Source organism: Schistocerca americana, chromosome 1 (assembly GCF_021461395.2).
Source record: "Schistocerca americana isolate TAMUIC-IGC-003095 chromosome 1, iqSchAmer2.1, whole genome shotgun sequence".
NCBI classification, from domain to species: domain Eukaryota; kingdom Metazoa; phylum Arthropoda; class Insecta; order Orthoptera; family Acrididae; genus Schistocerca; species Schistocerca americana.
The window spans coordinates 899,110,513-899,127,591 of NC_060119.1; positions in this window are offsets into that span (position 1 = coordinate 899,110,513).

Here is a 17,079-nt window from a genome sequence, read left to right on the forward strand (position 1 = left end):
AATATTATGTTAAGCATCGTCTAAGACTGAGCAAAGTCTACCGGTATGTGTCTAAATTCGACAGCAATGGGATCGTAACGCACCGAGACTGCAGTTCATCGATCTACATCTACGTCTATACATTGCCAACCACTGTGAAACGTACGACAAAGGGTACGACCCACTGTACACCTATTAGGGCTCTTTTCCGTTCCATTCACCATGGATCGCGAGAAGAATGACAGTTTAAATGTCTTTGCACGTGCTACATTTAATTTAATACACTCCTCACAGTCACTGTGGGAGCGATGTGTAGGGGGGCTTTAGTGTATTCCTAGAGTCTTCATTTAAGGCCAGTACTTGGAACTTTGTTGGTAGAGGTTCTCGGGATAGTTTTCGCCAATCTTCAAGAGTCTGCCATTAATATCCACTGCAATATGGCCAATATTCTAGGATGGGTGGCACGAATAATTTGTAAATAATCTACTTTGTACAGTGCTTAGATTTTCCTAGTATTCTAAAAATAAACCGGTGTGCTACCGGTTTTACCCAAGACTGAGCCTACGTGACCATTCCATTTAATATCCCTACGAAGGGTTCCACCCGAAAACCTATATGAAATTATACATTCCAATTGTGAGTCACTGATATTAGATACATAGGTTACTATTAATACTGCCCCCAAGATCATTAATGTGTAACAAGAACAGAAAGGGACCTGACACTCTTCCCTGGGGTACACCCGAAGTTGTTTCTATACCTTTCGATGACTCTCCATCCAAGATGTAACACGTTGCGCCCTCCGTACCAAATAACTCTCAATCCAGTCACAAATTTCGCTTTGTACCCCATATGACCACACCTTTTGATAATGAGCGAAGATGTGGTAGTGAGTCAGATACTTTTTGGAAATCAAGAAATACTGTATCTACATGACTGTTTTGATCCATTCACAATATTGCTGCTAGAATTGATCAGCATTATACGACTGTCAGGCGAACACGGAATCGATGGTTTCAGGATGGATGTACTCAACGTACAGGATCCCAACGACCCCATACGAATAGCGCCTGAAATCACAGACACAATGTTCGCTCGGCAATGCAGGATAGGACAGCAGCGCCACGTTCCTTAAGCCACGAAATCAGCTTCTTTGCAGCGAGAGAAATAAGTGTCCATGCGGATAGTGTGACGGCGTCTGGAGCACAATGACTGCCAGTAAGACAAGCACACTTGCGGCATCCACTGACGCTGGAACAGAGAGGTGTGTCGATATGGGTTCGTCCAACGGCGGTACTCGACAGAGGACAGAGGAGTGTCACCATGCCGTTTTTCCAGAGGAGTCCTGGTTCTGTGCACAGCATGGAGACAGTCTTATCCCTATGTGAAGGCTGTGAGGAAAACGAACGTTATCAATTACATTAGTCATTGTCATATTAGACCAACACCTGACGTGACGATGGATGGTGACGTTGGGTACAGAACACTGCCACCTCTCGTCTGCCTAGCAGGTAGTATGGACAGCAGGCGTCATATTACTGATGTGTTAATCCCAATGACTATGTCCTGCCGTTGAGGCCTCTGTGACGTTACCTTCGAACAAGATAATGCAAGACAGCACATTGTCCTTGATCACCTGAACTATCCCAATACACGGTATATTCGACTGTTGCCCAGATCTCTCATCCATTGTAATCATGTGAACATGGGTTGCCAAAAGACCAGCACAACACCAGCCCCCAGCCATTATTGATGTGATCCCTCGCACATAGCTGCAGCATTATGGAATGACGTACGCACATCTGTCCGACTCACGTTAATTCGACTCAGTGCCCAGCTGGGTTAGAGTTGTTGTATCTGCCAGAGTTGGTAGTTCAATGGGTCAATGCTGCACGGACAGTGCATCGACCTTCATGGTCTCGACTGAGTGGATGTCCAGAACCTCGTCTATTCCTGGAAACAGTGACACAGCACGAATTCACGGTGCCAACATGTACAACAGTCCGCAAATATGTCACTGCAGCTACCTGCAAGTTCACAATGCGACCCTGTTCGTATGGCCAAAGCTTAAAGCTTTTCTACGAGACTACGTACTTGTCGGTGGGACATGGTTGTTCTCTCGAATTCATATTGCAAACACTCTTCACCTGTGTGATCAGCACAGTTACTATCTGCAGAGTCAAAATATAGGGCACATGGACAGGCCTCCTGACTTTCATCTCAGCCTAATTGGCAGTAACCATGACAAATGAATCACCAACACTACAGTCCAAAAAAATGTTGAAATGTGTGTGAAATCTTAAGGGACTTAACTGCTAAGGTCATCAGTCCCTAAGCTTACACACTACTTAACCTAAATTATCCTAAGGACAAACACACACACATCCATGCCCGAGGCAGGGCTCGAACCTCCGCCGGGATCAGCCGCACAGTCCATGACTGCATTCGGGCTGGGGCTGAGTGTGAAATGGGTTGATAATGCCTGGAATTTCTGCTACCCTGCAGGACCAGCGTCTCAAGTGGGTAGTATCAGAATGTGTTCCAGATGGTATGCATGGAACACGATAACGGCCATTAGACAGCACTGCTACATTTGCGAGTGCTCTTATCGCCTTTGTAGCACAGGCCTCATGACGCAGCAGGGCCACGCCCAACTTACCAGCCAATTAGTGCATGCGGCCACACTATTAAGCTAGCTGACTTCAGTTGTGTATTCGCTGCACTTTTGTATCATTCTCGTTACACGCCATTGATTTGGTCTCAAATTTCACTACACCTAAACTTATCGTTCTTGCATTACTCATTTGAACTTTCTTATTCTGCTGTGGCCCCTCAATTGTCCACTTTTCTTTTGTTGTTGTCCTCCTGTCCACATTCGACTAACCACTGCTGCTCCCCATCAGATAGTGGTCATAACAGTTCGCAACAAAGTTAGTAAAATAACAATAAAACAGTGTGAGGTCTTATTAGTAGTTAGATATAACACTGTTCTATTTGAGATATGATTAGAGAAAGGAACACTGAAATAAATCTGAACATTAACACATCTGTCTCATTACTGCATGAAAATGTTTAAAGTCCGTTGAGAAATTTCATACACACGAGATCAAAAACCAGAAAATAATACAATAACATGGTTTAAATTGGACTAAAAAGTATAAAATAGTGTCCACTAGGCTCGTACGGATTCCTAACCCCATACAGATAGCTCTGAAAATTTGTAGTTGTGAAATTTTAATAACTATGAAACTGCTTGTAAAAATTATAACGAAAAACGTGTGGCACAAGCATTGTACAATTGATGCATGAATAATTCATCTACAAACTATTATCTGTTGCATGTGTCGCGTATTTCTCATTGTAAATATTACACGTATTTTCATTGCTATTAAAATTCACAATCACAAGTTTTCAGAACTGTCCTTGTTGGGCTACGAATATTTATGGAGAAAATATTTTCTGCTCTTTAGTCTGATTTCAATGTGTATTATTTAAAAAATTTATTTTTGTTTAAATAATTATTTGTATTTTAAAAATGGTTCAAATGGCTCTGAGCACTATGGGACTCAACTGCTGAGGTCATTAGTCCCCTAGAACTTAGAACTAGTTAAACCTAACTAACCTAAGGACATCACAAACATCCATGCCCGAGGCAGGATTCGAACCTGCGACCGTAGCGGTCTTGCGGTCCCAGACTGCAGCGCCTTTAACCGCACGGCCACTTCGGCCGGCTATTTGTATTTTATCACGGACTCTTTCGATTATATTTCTCACTTCTTGAGCGCCTTTATTCTCCTACGAGGACACTCCAAGGGACGCAAGATGTATTAAATTTGAGAATGTTGTGTAACTCAGCTGTTATGGGATGCTCAGCAAGCTTCTTTGCATAGGCTGACGGAGGCGTGTCGTGAAGATGTAGCCCCACCTAAAATTCTGTTTTGAAAGCGTTTGATCTCGATTGGCGATCCCACAATTTGTTCCAAGACGTTCAGTCTACAGAAATGAGACACGTTATTAAGGACTTCTTGGTCTCATTTACTTATGAGAAAGAAATTTTTACACTTCACATGTAATCTGTTACCACCTACCTTATTCTCCATCATAGACACTACAACGCCATCAGCAAGTAATCGGTTCCGAGTATTTACTCAGCATAGAGCGAAATGATTACGTTTGTAACTGTAACGTTTTGATCTGATTATGGGTGACAATAGTTGCATATGTAATCCTTTCTGATCTAATGATGAAAGAATAGCCGAAACCGTTCATCTACTGATCATGTAACTGTTGAGGAAAATAAACTAAGACTTATCTACACCTACATCTGCTTAGCGAGAAAGTAGTGATTATAGTTTCTAAAGTCGATATTGACAGGTGTAGTGTCCTGATACCCCTCCATAATGCCAATCAGCAGCTCCTTATGGAGAGAACGAACTAGGCATTGTTCAGTATTGTGCGTAACGTAAATTTTTAGTAGTTTCTGAGACGCGAATGGTTATGGGGAAGCCAGTTTAGATGCTCGGAAAGACACCTTCAAGACATTATCCACTATCGTTGTTAGTCATCTCCACTGCGTAAATATTTTAGTGAATTTAAGTTCATTGTGCGATGTAGGAGGGTCACTCCAAAAGAAATGCACACTATTTTTGTAAAAATACAGTTTTCATTCTGCACGTGTGAAAGTTTTACAGTGTGTAGATACATCAATCCCGCTTGTTTTCAAACTTAGTTCAACCTGTTCCCGTGAGTGGCGCCGTCACAGCATGTCTTCAAGATGGCTGCTACACTTGTCGTTCGTCAGAAGCAACGTGCTGTCATAGAATTCCTGTGCTGTGAAAACGAGACAGTGGCAAAAATCCACAAGAGGTTGAAAAAAGTGTATGGAGATGCTGCTGTCGATCGCAGTACAGTTAGTCGGTGGGTAAGCAGGTTACGTGATGAAAGCGGGCACGGCAATATTGAGGATTGTCCTCGCAGTGGCTGGCTTCGTACTGCACACACTCCAGACAATGTGCAGAGAGTTAACGAATTGGTGACTGCTGACAGAGGCATCACAGTGAACGAATTGACACGCTACGTTGCGATACGGGAAGGAAGTGTTTGCAGAATACTGAAAGTGTTGGCGGTAAAAAAGGTTTGTGCCAGGTGGGTTCCCAGGATGTTGACAGTGGCTCACAAAGAAACAAGAAAAACGATATGCAGCGAACTTTTGGAACAGTACGAGAATGGTGGAGATGAATTTCTTGGAAGAATTATGACAGGTGATGAAACATGGCTCCATCGTTTTTCACCAGAGACGAAGAGGCAATCAACGCGGTGGCATCATGCAAATTCACCCAAGAAGAAAATTCAAAACCACACCTTCTGCTGGAAAAGCTATGGCTATGGTGTTTTCCGATTCCGAAGGACTCTTGCTTGTGGATATCATGCCAAGTGGAACCACCATAAATTTTAATGCATATGTGACGACACTGAATAAACTTCAAGCTCGACTGAGTCGTGTTCGACCACGTCGGCAAAAGCAGGATGTTTTGCTGTTGCACGACAATGTACGGCCACATGTCAGTCAAAAAACCATGGAAGCGATCACGAAACTCGGATGGACAACACTGAAATACCCGCCTTACAGTCCTGACCTGGCTCCATGTGACTGTCATCTCTTTGGGAAACTGAAAGACTCTAATCGTGGAAAAAGGTTTGAAGATGATGACTCACTTGTGCGCGCTGCCAAAAAGTGGCTCCAACAGGTTGATCCACAATTTTACGGTGCGGGTATACAAGTGCTTGTTCCAAGATGGCGTAAGGCTGTTGAGAGGGATGGAAATTATTTGGAGAAATGAAAATATTGTTCCTGAAGGATGTATCTACACACTGTAAAACTTTCAAACATGTAGCATAAAAGATGGATTTAAAAAAAATAGTGTGCATTTTTTTTTGAGTGACCCTCGTAATTCAACAGGAAAATGTATGAATGAAAACATTCAAGAGAACTTATCTTTTGGCTGCAAATGAGAGATCTGGGACGATTGTAAGGAACTGGATCCGCATTCAGGCGCCTGGTTCATGCACGCATGCTGACTGTCGTTCATTGGCGACAATGATCGGAATTTGCACGTCAGTGCAGCAGCTGGACATCCACTGAGCGGCGACAGGTGGCCTTTTCAGATTAATCACGTTCTGTGGTTCGTTAGACAGATGGTCGTTGGCGTGTATGGTATGAAACGTCTAAAAGTAGACACCCTGCGAACGTAACGCTCTGAAAAATATTTTCGTGGCATTCCGTGAGCGATTTCGTCAGTCTCGAAGCACAATGGATCGAAACAAGTATACGTATAATCTTGAGGACCGTGTCCACTCCTACATGGTTTGCCTTTCCTCGGCACGATGGCATCTATCAGCAGGACAGTGCAACATGGCACACAGCTCGCAGTGTACGTGCTCGGTTTGAAGAACGCCAGGATGAGTTTTACTCCTGTGGCCATCAAACTTTCAGAATATAACCAATGGTGAATCTGTGGGTCCACCTCGATGCATCATGGATCCTCAACTGGGAACTGTAGCGCTGCTGGCTCCGGCACTGGAAGCGGCATGGCTCCAAATCTACATCTACATACATACTCCGCAATCCATCACACGGTGCGTGGCGGAGGGTACCTCGTACCACAACTAGCATCTTCTCTCCCTGTTCCACTCCCAAACAGAACGAGGGAAAAATGACTGCCTATATGCCTCTGTACGAGCCCTAATCTCTCTTATCTTATCTTTGTGGTCTTTCCGTGAAGTATAAGTTGGCGGCAGTAAAATTGTACTGCAGTCAGCCTCAAATGCTGGTTCTCTAAATTTCCAGAGTAGCGATTGACGAAATGAACGCCTCCTTTCCTCTAGCTACCCGAGTTCCTGAAGCATTTCCGTAACATTCGCGTGATGATCAAATCTAGCAGTCCGCCTCTGAATCGCTTCTATTCGGTACCTCCCATAATCTCACTTGCAGTGTTTCTGATGTCTCGCAGCGGTCCGAGCTGCAAAAGACGGTTATTCAGACTTCTGACAGGTGGTGACATTAATGTGACTGGACAGTGTATAATGTATCCAATCCTACTTCACAAGCTAAGAACTTACTTCACCTTTAAACCTTGCTGCCCCTCGCTGATATTTTACGTCCCTTACTACCGCTACGTTAATCCTGACTTTGCGTTAATTATGAGAGTATCGTACAATCGAGGACACATTGCTATTAAGAGCAGTCCTCGTGTGTGGCAACACGCTCCAGCAAATGGCGTCTTGTTTACTAATAGGGCGGTGTGTAAACATTTCTTTTATCGATCCAGATCGAGGCCTGAGAAAGCGGGCAGCAGGAGCGGGCGCCGCGAGCGCGCCTGATGAGGTCGATTAGTGGCATTTGTCACCGGGGCAGCCCGGCGGCCGGTCGCAACCTTGACCGCGCGCCAGGAAGCGGCCGCACTACATCAATTAGCGGCGCTGCGCTGCGACGGCGGCACTCCGCTACTGCATGAACGTACACGGCATGCCTCCTACTTCCCGACTGGTGCCTCACTTAAGTTTCGTGCTCCAGCCGTGGCCGGTAGTAGGTAAGTAATGACGTCTAGGGCCTAGAGTCGACGACGAGGTCATTAGTGACGGAATGGGGAGGAAAACCAGCCTTTTGGTTTTCTAAGAAGCCTTCCCGGGATTTGCTTTATGCGAATCAGGGAAACCGTGGAAGCCTGAACGTAAATGGTCGGATGTGGATCTGAACCGACGTTCTTCGAATGCAAATCAGTGCGCCACGTGACTCGAGCTTACTGTAATCCAAAATGGCCTATTTGAAGCCTCGGTATTAACCCACCGTTCTTTAGCCTTTATGTTGTCGATATACCACAAATGTTTTGTAAGAAATTTGGTTCAAAAATGGTACAAATGGCTCCCAGCACTATGGGACTTAACTTCTGAGGTCATCAGTCCTCTAGAACTTAGAACTACTTAAAGCTAACTAACCCAAGGACATCACACACGTCCATGCCCGAGGCAGGATTCGTACCTGCGACCGTAGCGGTCGCGCGGTTCCAGACTGTAGCGCCTAGAACCGCTCGGCCACCCTGGCCGGCTAAGAAATTTGTTTATGGTGATGTTTGTTCTGTGGCAACAAGACACACTTCTTTTGTGACTATGGAAGAAATCCTGACACCTGATTTGCCTGTATTGGCACACTTCTGAAAATGGAGGCTTAGACCTAATGCTGTCAACAAGGACACCATACAAACTTCCCCACTCAGATTTGATTCATACAGAGAGAGGATGTATAGGGTACGACTAGAACACTAACATATACAAAAAGGAAGAATCAGCTCTCAACCGTTTTTGAGGAAATCGAGTTTGAAAATTTTGACCATGCTCACATACTTCTGCTGGTCGCTAATATTCAAGAAGTCCACAGCCGAGCGAGTAGTTTCACAAGCGCGGGATCTCTTTATCGAATCTCGGAGCTCCACCCAGCCCTCCGGTGAGCTGTCGCTTGACACCACTGAAGTCGCAAATGGTGCTGGTTTGGGGTCAGCGAAATGCACGCTACAGGGCGCCCGGCTCGGAACAGATTTGTAACAATTCGTTGTGTCACTGTGGTGCGAAGTGCTGCTCAGGCTGCTGCTGCAGATACAGTACGATGGGTCAAAGCCACACAACAAACACATTGCTCTTCCCACTCGGCAGTGCGAAAATCTTCAAATGTGTGTGAAATCTTATGGGACTGCTAAGGTCATCAGTCCCTAAGCTTACACACTATTTAACCTAAATTATACTAAGGACAAACTCACACACCCATACCCGAGGGAGGACTCGAACCTCCGCTGGGACCAGCCGCACAGTCCATGACTGCAGCACCTTAGACCGTTTTTTTATTTATTTTTTTAAATCTCGTTTTGTTCGTTTTCGTTCGTTTCATCTGCTCGGTGCGGACGTCGCAATACACCTGTTTCGGTTCTTCGTTGATTCATTAACTCAGTTTTTTTTTTATTGCAGAGGGCAAGCTAACCCTCTGACCGAACACGCTGAGTTACCGTGCCGGCACCGCTTGGCAGTGCTACGTGGCCGTCCAGAACCGGGTATTCTGGCGACTGTACATTATCGTGTCCATCTTCTTGTAGCACTATTACATTACCTCGTTCATACTCGGTGAGGTCTCGATTATGGCGTCTTTGTCGCCTTAAAGGCGTTCTTAACTAACATCAATTCACCACATCCAATTTCAAAGGTAACTGACGCTCACGACCGTGTGTTTTAAGCAAATCTGAGTTGCATCCTCATAGTCACCACGTTTATGCTACTGGCGCGAAATTTTAATAAAATTCACATTTCAGGTATAGAAATACGTCTACCAACTTTCATTTATGTCGCACTTGGCCTTCCTGGTGCTGCGATCTTTTTTTTTAAGCCAGTGTATAACGAAACTCCTACGGAAATAAAACAAAAAGATGTACACGCCTGGCAAACACCCACAAAGGCTAAAAGCACTGAGAAACTGGACATTAACAAACAATACATTAAAATTACAAGATAATCTATAACTAATAGTATATACTGTTTAGGAATAAGGAGTAGTTTACTACATAAAGAGGCATTATGTGATCTCTGGCCTGGCACAGTGTTCCATAATTCAACAACATCCTGAAACTCATTCTCTTGCTCCGTTGGCTGTGCCGACATCCCACTATTTTCATTCGCTTTTCCCATAAATGGTCTAGTCTTACCATTACGCCAGTTAGGTTGCGACTTATGGATCCTATAGCCACGACCACAATCTCCTGTTTTTGAGTCTGAGTTCTCGCCGCCATGATTCAAAAATGGCTCTGAGCACTATGGGACTTAAGATCTGAGGTCATAAGTCCCCTAGAACTTAGAACTACTTAAACCTAACCAACCTAAGGACATCACACACATCCATGCCCGAGGCAGGATTCGAACCGGCGACCGTAGCAGTCATGCGGTTCCGGACTGAAGCGCCTAGAACCGCTTGGCCGCCGCGGCCGGCGCCGTCATGGTCATTTTTATTTTGTCGCTTTTCGTACTCCATCCTTCAATTACGTTCCTCTCGCTCATATTTATCGAGGTAAATTTAATTAACCGGAAAGATTCTAACTCTTCTGTTCCTATGAGTGATAGCTTGTGACTGGTAGCCATCATCTTTATAAAGAATTGTATCATCTCCCCTCTTGTATATGGGTTATCCAGATGTTGATTTCGCTTTAAAATCTCATGAAAGTACATGGCATACGACGTGAAACGCGTAGTCGGTAGGGACGGGGCCTTAATTATCTTCAGATGCATCTTATTTTGTTGAGCCATCGACCAGTTCATTTTCATTATTTCAGATTCAATATCTTTGACAGAATTGCATCTGTGGATAGCTTCTCGTGTTCTCAGTTTGCTGGTGGACAGGTAAATGGTTCGGCAAACTGCTCCCGAATGAGCTAAGTTTGTTTTTACATACAGCTCCCCTCCCACATTAAACGTTTAGAATTTTAATACTGAGAGGACATGTTTCTCATCGAAAGCACGGTCTGGTCCAGAGACTGTCGCAGAAGCCACCGATTCCTCCCTAATTACGTCCGACGGAGCCATTCCACTTTAAGCCACCTCTCGCAACACTACCTTCATTATAATTTCTAATTGGGTTCTCTCCTAATGGTAAAAGCGGTCCCGCCGCTCGAGGACGCTTCATCTCTTTCTTCATCTCTTCCATATCCCGTTTAATAGAGACAAAATATTCCTACTCCGCAAGTTGAATTGACTCAGTCGCTTCAGAATTCGGACACTCCTCTATACTTAGCACTTCTTTGTGCAGTGTCTAAGTTTATGTTTTCAATTTTCTTTACTTTCTTCGCAAGACAGTAGTTAATTTCCTCTATTTTCTTTTTGTCTTATTTTCTGCCTGGTAAGGTCTATCTACGCCCCTCTGAATCGTTTCGTTGACATACTCTCTACCTTCATTAACGGTTTTGAATGTGAAATCTACCTCATTCGACATCTTCAAAAATTTCTTTTTTTTCCCCTTCGTTTTTGCCATATCTGCGACTGCTTTCCTGCTATCGGCCTTTTTTTCTCTCTATCAGTGTCAGCCTTTTTCCTGTGGCTTCTGCTTTCAAAGTTAGTGTGTCTGATTCTAACGAAGTCTCATCCCGCATGACATTTCTCGCTTCACGAGACTGAACTCTGTTTGTGCGGACCATGATTCACTGAATACTGAACTGGCCTTTTGCTCACTAAATTTCTACTGGCGTAGAATATAAGCCGCAAACAAAAACAAAAAGTAATAATCCAACCAATTATGAAACTTCCTGGCAGATTAAAACTGTTCACACGAGACGTACCCTGAACGATGAACCCCACGTCCACGAACCCGACACTATCTGACTGTCCTCTCCCTTGTTCCTCACCGCTCCTCTAATCTACCGGCGGAGGGTAGGAATACGGAGTTTTTCCACCGTGACATCCAAGAATTTCTTCTCAGATTCAAAACTGCAGAATTTTCTCCAAAGGCGCTCTTTGCTTTTCCATAAACAGGCTAGAAGTTGGATGGTCTTTCACATCTATTGGCAGAAAATTTGTCTGGGCGCAAAATACAGCTCGTTCCCACGCTGCGTACGATAATATAGCGGTGGATCTTTCTTTGCATTTACTTGTACGACAGAGCGAGTGCGTTTCTGGCTGCCCCAGTGACTACTTGTATTTCGCACAGCTCTGAGAAGGCGCCTTACGGTACGCCTTCCTCGGAGCACCTTCACCTCCGCCAGCCTTCTTACGTCGCTCTAGTGTCCTTGGGAGAATTCAGGGAAACATTCATGAAATTCGCTCCTAAGCTTACAGTTGGCCTTTCTCACCACAGTAGAGCAACGGGGAATTTAACAAGCTAGGTACTCGAGACTTCGCAAGCCCCAGTCATTCACCCAGAAAATTTAGAATAATACAACTGCTGTAACTTTATTTATGGTCGCTTAGCCTCATTCTGCCAACGGCCTTGTCAAAGAGGGCGGAGGAGCGGATAGAGTTTCAGGGCACTCTCTTGTTCTAGGGGTGGGAAATTGCCCCTAAAGGCGGAAGAATCAACAATGATCAACGACACGAGGATGCAAAAGGCAAAGGAAACCACTGCATTAAAGACACGTAACGTGTATCCACAGGACAGGTGGCCTGTAATTGAAGAAGTGTCATGATGATCTCTCCATTGGCAAAAGATTCCGGAATAGTCCCCCATTCGGATCTCCGGGAGGGGACTGCCAAGGGGGAGGTTACCATGAGAAAAAGATTGAATAATCTACGAAAGGATAACGTTCTACGAGTCGGGGCGTGGAATGTCAGAAGCTTGAACGTGGTAGGGAAACTAGAAAATCTGAAAAGAGAAATGCAAATGCTCAGTCTAGATATAGTAGGGCTCAGAGACGTGAAGTGGAAGGAAGACAAGGATTTCTGGTCAGATGAGTATCGGGTAATGTCAACAGCGGCAGAAAATGGTATAACAGGTGTAGGATTCGTTATGAATAGGAAGGTAGGGCAGAGGGTGTGTTACTGTGAACAGTTCAGTGACCGGGTTGTTCTAATCAGAATCGACAGCAGACCAACACCGACAACGATAGTTCAGGTATACATACCGACGTCGCAAGCTGAAGATGAACAGATAGAGAAAGTGTATGAGGATATTGAAAAGGTAATGCAGTATGTAAAGGGGGACGAAAATCTAATAGTCATGGGCGACTGGAATGCAGTTGTAGGGGAAGGAGTAGAAGAAAAGGTTACAGGAGAATATGGGCTTGGGACGAGGAATGAAAGAGGAGAAAGACTAATTGAGTTCTGTAACAAGTTTCAGCTAGTAATAGCGAATACCCTGTTCAAGAATCACACAAGAAGAGCAGGTATACTTGGAAAAGGCCGGGAGATACGGGAAGATTTCAATTAGATTACATCATGGTCAGACAGAGATTCCGAAATCAGATACTGGATTGTAAGGCGTAGCCAGGAGCAGATATAGACTCAGATCACAATATAGTAGTGATGAAGAGTAGGCTGAAGTTCAAGACATTAGTCAGGAAGAATCAATACGCAAAGAAGTGGGATACGGAAGTACTACGGAATGACGAGATACGTTTGAAGTTCTCTAACGCTATAGATACAGCAATAAGGAATAGCGCAGTAGGCAGTACAGTTGAAGAGGAATGGACATCTATAAAAAAGGCCATCACAGAAGTTGGGAAGGAAAACATAGGTACAAAGAAGGTAGCTGCGAAGAAACCATGGATAACAGAAGAAATACTTCAGTTGATTGATGAAAGGAGGAAGTACAAACATGTTCCGGGAAAATCAGGAATACAGAAATACAAGTCGCTGAGGAATGAAATAAATAGGAAGTGCAGGGAAGCTAAGACGAAATGGCTGCAGGAAAAATGTGAAGACATCGAAAAAGATATGATTGTCGGAAGGACAGACTCAGCATACAGGAAAGTCAAAACAACCTTTGGTGGCATTAAAAGCAACTGTGGTAACATTAAGAGTGCAACGGGAATTCCACTGTTAAATACAGAGGAGAGAGAAAATAGGTGGAAAGAATACATTGAAAGCCTCTATGAGGGTGAAGATTTGTCTGATGTGATAGAAGAAGAAACAGGAGTCGATTTAGAAGAGATAGGGGGTCCAGTATTAGAATCGGAATTTAAAAGAGCTTTGGAGGACTTACGGTCAAATAAGACAGAAGGGATAGATAACATTCCATCAGAATTTCAAAAATCATTGGGGGAAGTGACAACAAAACGACTATTCACGTTGGTGTGAAGAATATATGAGTCTGGCAATATACCATCTGACTTTCGGAAAAACATCATCCACACAATTCCGAAGACGCCAAGAGCTGACAAGTGCGAGAATTATCGCACAATCAGCTTAACAGCTCATGCATCGAAGCTGCTTACAAGAATAATATACAGAAGAATGGAAAAGAAAATTGAGAATGCGTTAGGTGACGATCAGTTTGGCTTTAGGAAAAGTGAAGGGACGAGAGAGGCAATTCTGACGTTGCGGCTAATAATGGAAGCAAGGCAAAAGAAAAATCAAGACACTTTCATAGGATTTGTCGACCTGGGAAAAGCGTTCGCAATATAAAATGGTGCAAGCTGTTCGAGATTCTTAAAAAAGTAGGGGTAAGCTACAGGGAGAGACGGGTCATATACAATATGTACAACAACCAAGAGGGAATAATAAGAATGGACGATCAAGAACGAAGTGCTCGTATTAAGAAGGGTGTAAGACAAGGCTGTAGCCTTTCGCCCCTACTCTTCAATCTGTACATCGGGGAAGCAATGATGGAAATAAAAGAAAGGTTCAGGAGTGGAATTAAAATACAAGGTGAAAGGATATCAATGATACGATTCGCTGATGACATTGCTATCCTGAGTGAAAGTGAAGAAGAATTAAATGATCTGCTGAACGGAATGAACAGTCTAATGAGTACACAGTATGGTTTGAGAGTAAATCGGAGAAAGACGAAGGTAATGAGAAGTAGTAGAAATGAGAACAGCGAGAAACTTAACATCAGGATTGATGGTCACGAAGTCAATGAAGTTAAGGAATTCTGCTACCTAGGCAGTAAAGTAACCAATGACGGACGGAGCAAGGAGGACATCAAAAGTAGACTCGCTATGGCAAAAAAGGCATTTCTGGCCAAGAGAAGTCTACTAATATCAAATACCGGCCTTAATTTGAGGAAGAAATTTCTGAGGATGTACGTTGCAGTAAAGCATCGTATGGTAGTGAAACATGGACTGTGGGAAAACCGGAACAGAAGAGAATCGAAGCATTTGAGATGTGGTGCTATAGACGAATGTTGAAAATTAGGTGGACTGATAAGGTAAGGAATGAGGAGGTTCTACGCAGAATCGGAGAGGAAAGGAATATGTGGAAAACACTGATAAGGAGAAGGGACAGGATGATAGGACATCTGCTAAGACATGAGGGAATGACTTCCATGGTACTAGTACTAGAGGGAGATGTAGAGGGCAAAAACTGTAAAGGAAGACACAGATTGGAATACGTCAAGCAAATAATTGAGGACGTAGGTTGTAAGTGCTACTCTGAGATGAAGAGGTTAGCACAGGAAAGGAATTCGTGGCGGGCCGCATCAAACCAGTCAGTAGGCTGATGAAAAAAAAAAAAAAAAAAAAAAAAAAAAATAGGGGACTGATGACCACAGCTGTTAAGTCCCATAGTGCTCAGAGCCATTTGAACCAGCCATGTTTGTCTCAAATTACGGCCCGTGTGTGATGTATTCTACATGTACATCTACATGCATACTCCGCAATCCACCATACGGTGCGTGGCGGAGGGTACCTCGTACCACAACTAGCATCTTCTCTACCTGTTCCACTCCCAAACAGAACGAGGGAAAAATGACTGACTATATGCCTCTGTACGAGCCCTTATCTCTCTTATCTTATCTTTGTGGTCTTTCCGCGAAATATAAGTTGACGGCAGTAAAATTGTACTGCAGTCAGCCTCAAATGCTGGTTCTCTAAATTTCCTCAGTAGCGATTCACGAAAAGAACGCCTCCTTTCCTCTAGAGACTCCCACCGAGTTCCTGAAGCATTTCCGTAACACTCGCGTGATGATCAAACCTACCAGTAACAAATCTAGTAGCCCGCCTCTGAATTGCTTCTATGTCCTCCCTCAATCCGACCTGATCAGGATCCCAAACGCTCGAGCACTACTCAAGACTAGGTCGTATTAGTGTTTTATAAGCGGTCTCCTTTACAGAAGAACCACATCTTCCCAAAATTCTACCAATGAACCGAACGCGACTAACCGCCTTCCCCACAACTGCCATTACATGCTTGTCCCACTTCATATCGCTCTGCAATGTTACGCCCAAATATTTAATCGACGTGACTGTGTCAAGCGCTACACTGCTAATGGAGTATTCAAACATTACGGCATTCTTTTTCTATTCATTTGCATTAATTTACATTTATCTATATTTAGAGTTAGCTGCCGTTCCTTACACCAATCACAAATCCAGTCCAAGTTATCTTGTATTCTTCTACAGTCACTCAACGACGACACCTTCCCGTACACCACAGCATCATCAGCAAACAGCAGCACATTGCTATCCACCCTCTCCAAAAGATCATTTATGTAGATAGAAAACAACAGCGGACCTACATTACTTTCCTGGGGCACTCCAGATGATACCCTCACCTCCGATGAACACTCACCATCGAGGACAACGTACTGGGTTCTATTACTTAAGAAGTCAAAAAGTAACAGTTAGTGTGCCGCTTGTAATGTTAACAAATCTGCTTGGCAAGGGTTGACAATTATTTTCCACTTTTGTGTTGCTTCAGCCAGGGATATCATGTTTGTCCGGGCAAATCTGCTGCTTGTACCATTCTTCCTTCGCCCACTATACGTTATTTTGCGCCAAGTGTATCGTATGTCCATTGCTTCGTCTGCTTGTTTTTATGTTAAGTTTATATCTAGTCGCATTTCTGCTGCACCTCATTACTTCAGTCGTTCTTTGCTTTATTCTATAACTATTTTTTGTGCTCATTTCACCATTCATTCTATTCAACAGGTCCTATAATTCTTCCTCGTAATAACTGAGGATGTGAATGTTATCAGCTAATTTTGTAATTTATATTCTTTTATTCTGAATTTCAACAAACTCTTCAACCTTTCTGTCAATTACATCTTTACTTCTCCATTGAATATGTTGTACAGCAGGGGAGAAACTACATACTTGTGATAAGCATTGTATAATTCTTGCATTTCTCTTGGTCTTCCATTCTTATTGTTCCCAGTTTTTTTGTGTACATGTATTACAATAATGACCCAATACAGTAGAACCACGTGCTTAACAACCTGTTGGACCTCATGGAGAACGCAACAGAGCAACGATTCTTCGTGGCACGAATTCAACAAAGTCTTCGTTGGTTTCCAGAGGTATGCGGCACCCCTCCACGCCCACTTCGACGTGGTGACTATCACATAAGTTCTGTTGTCACCTCCGATTGGTTTGGCTTTCACGGGTTGTGAGGCCGTGATGTTGTTCGTACGTCTGGGTAGCA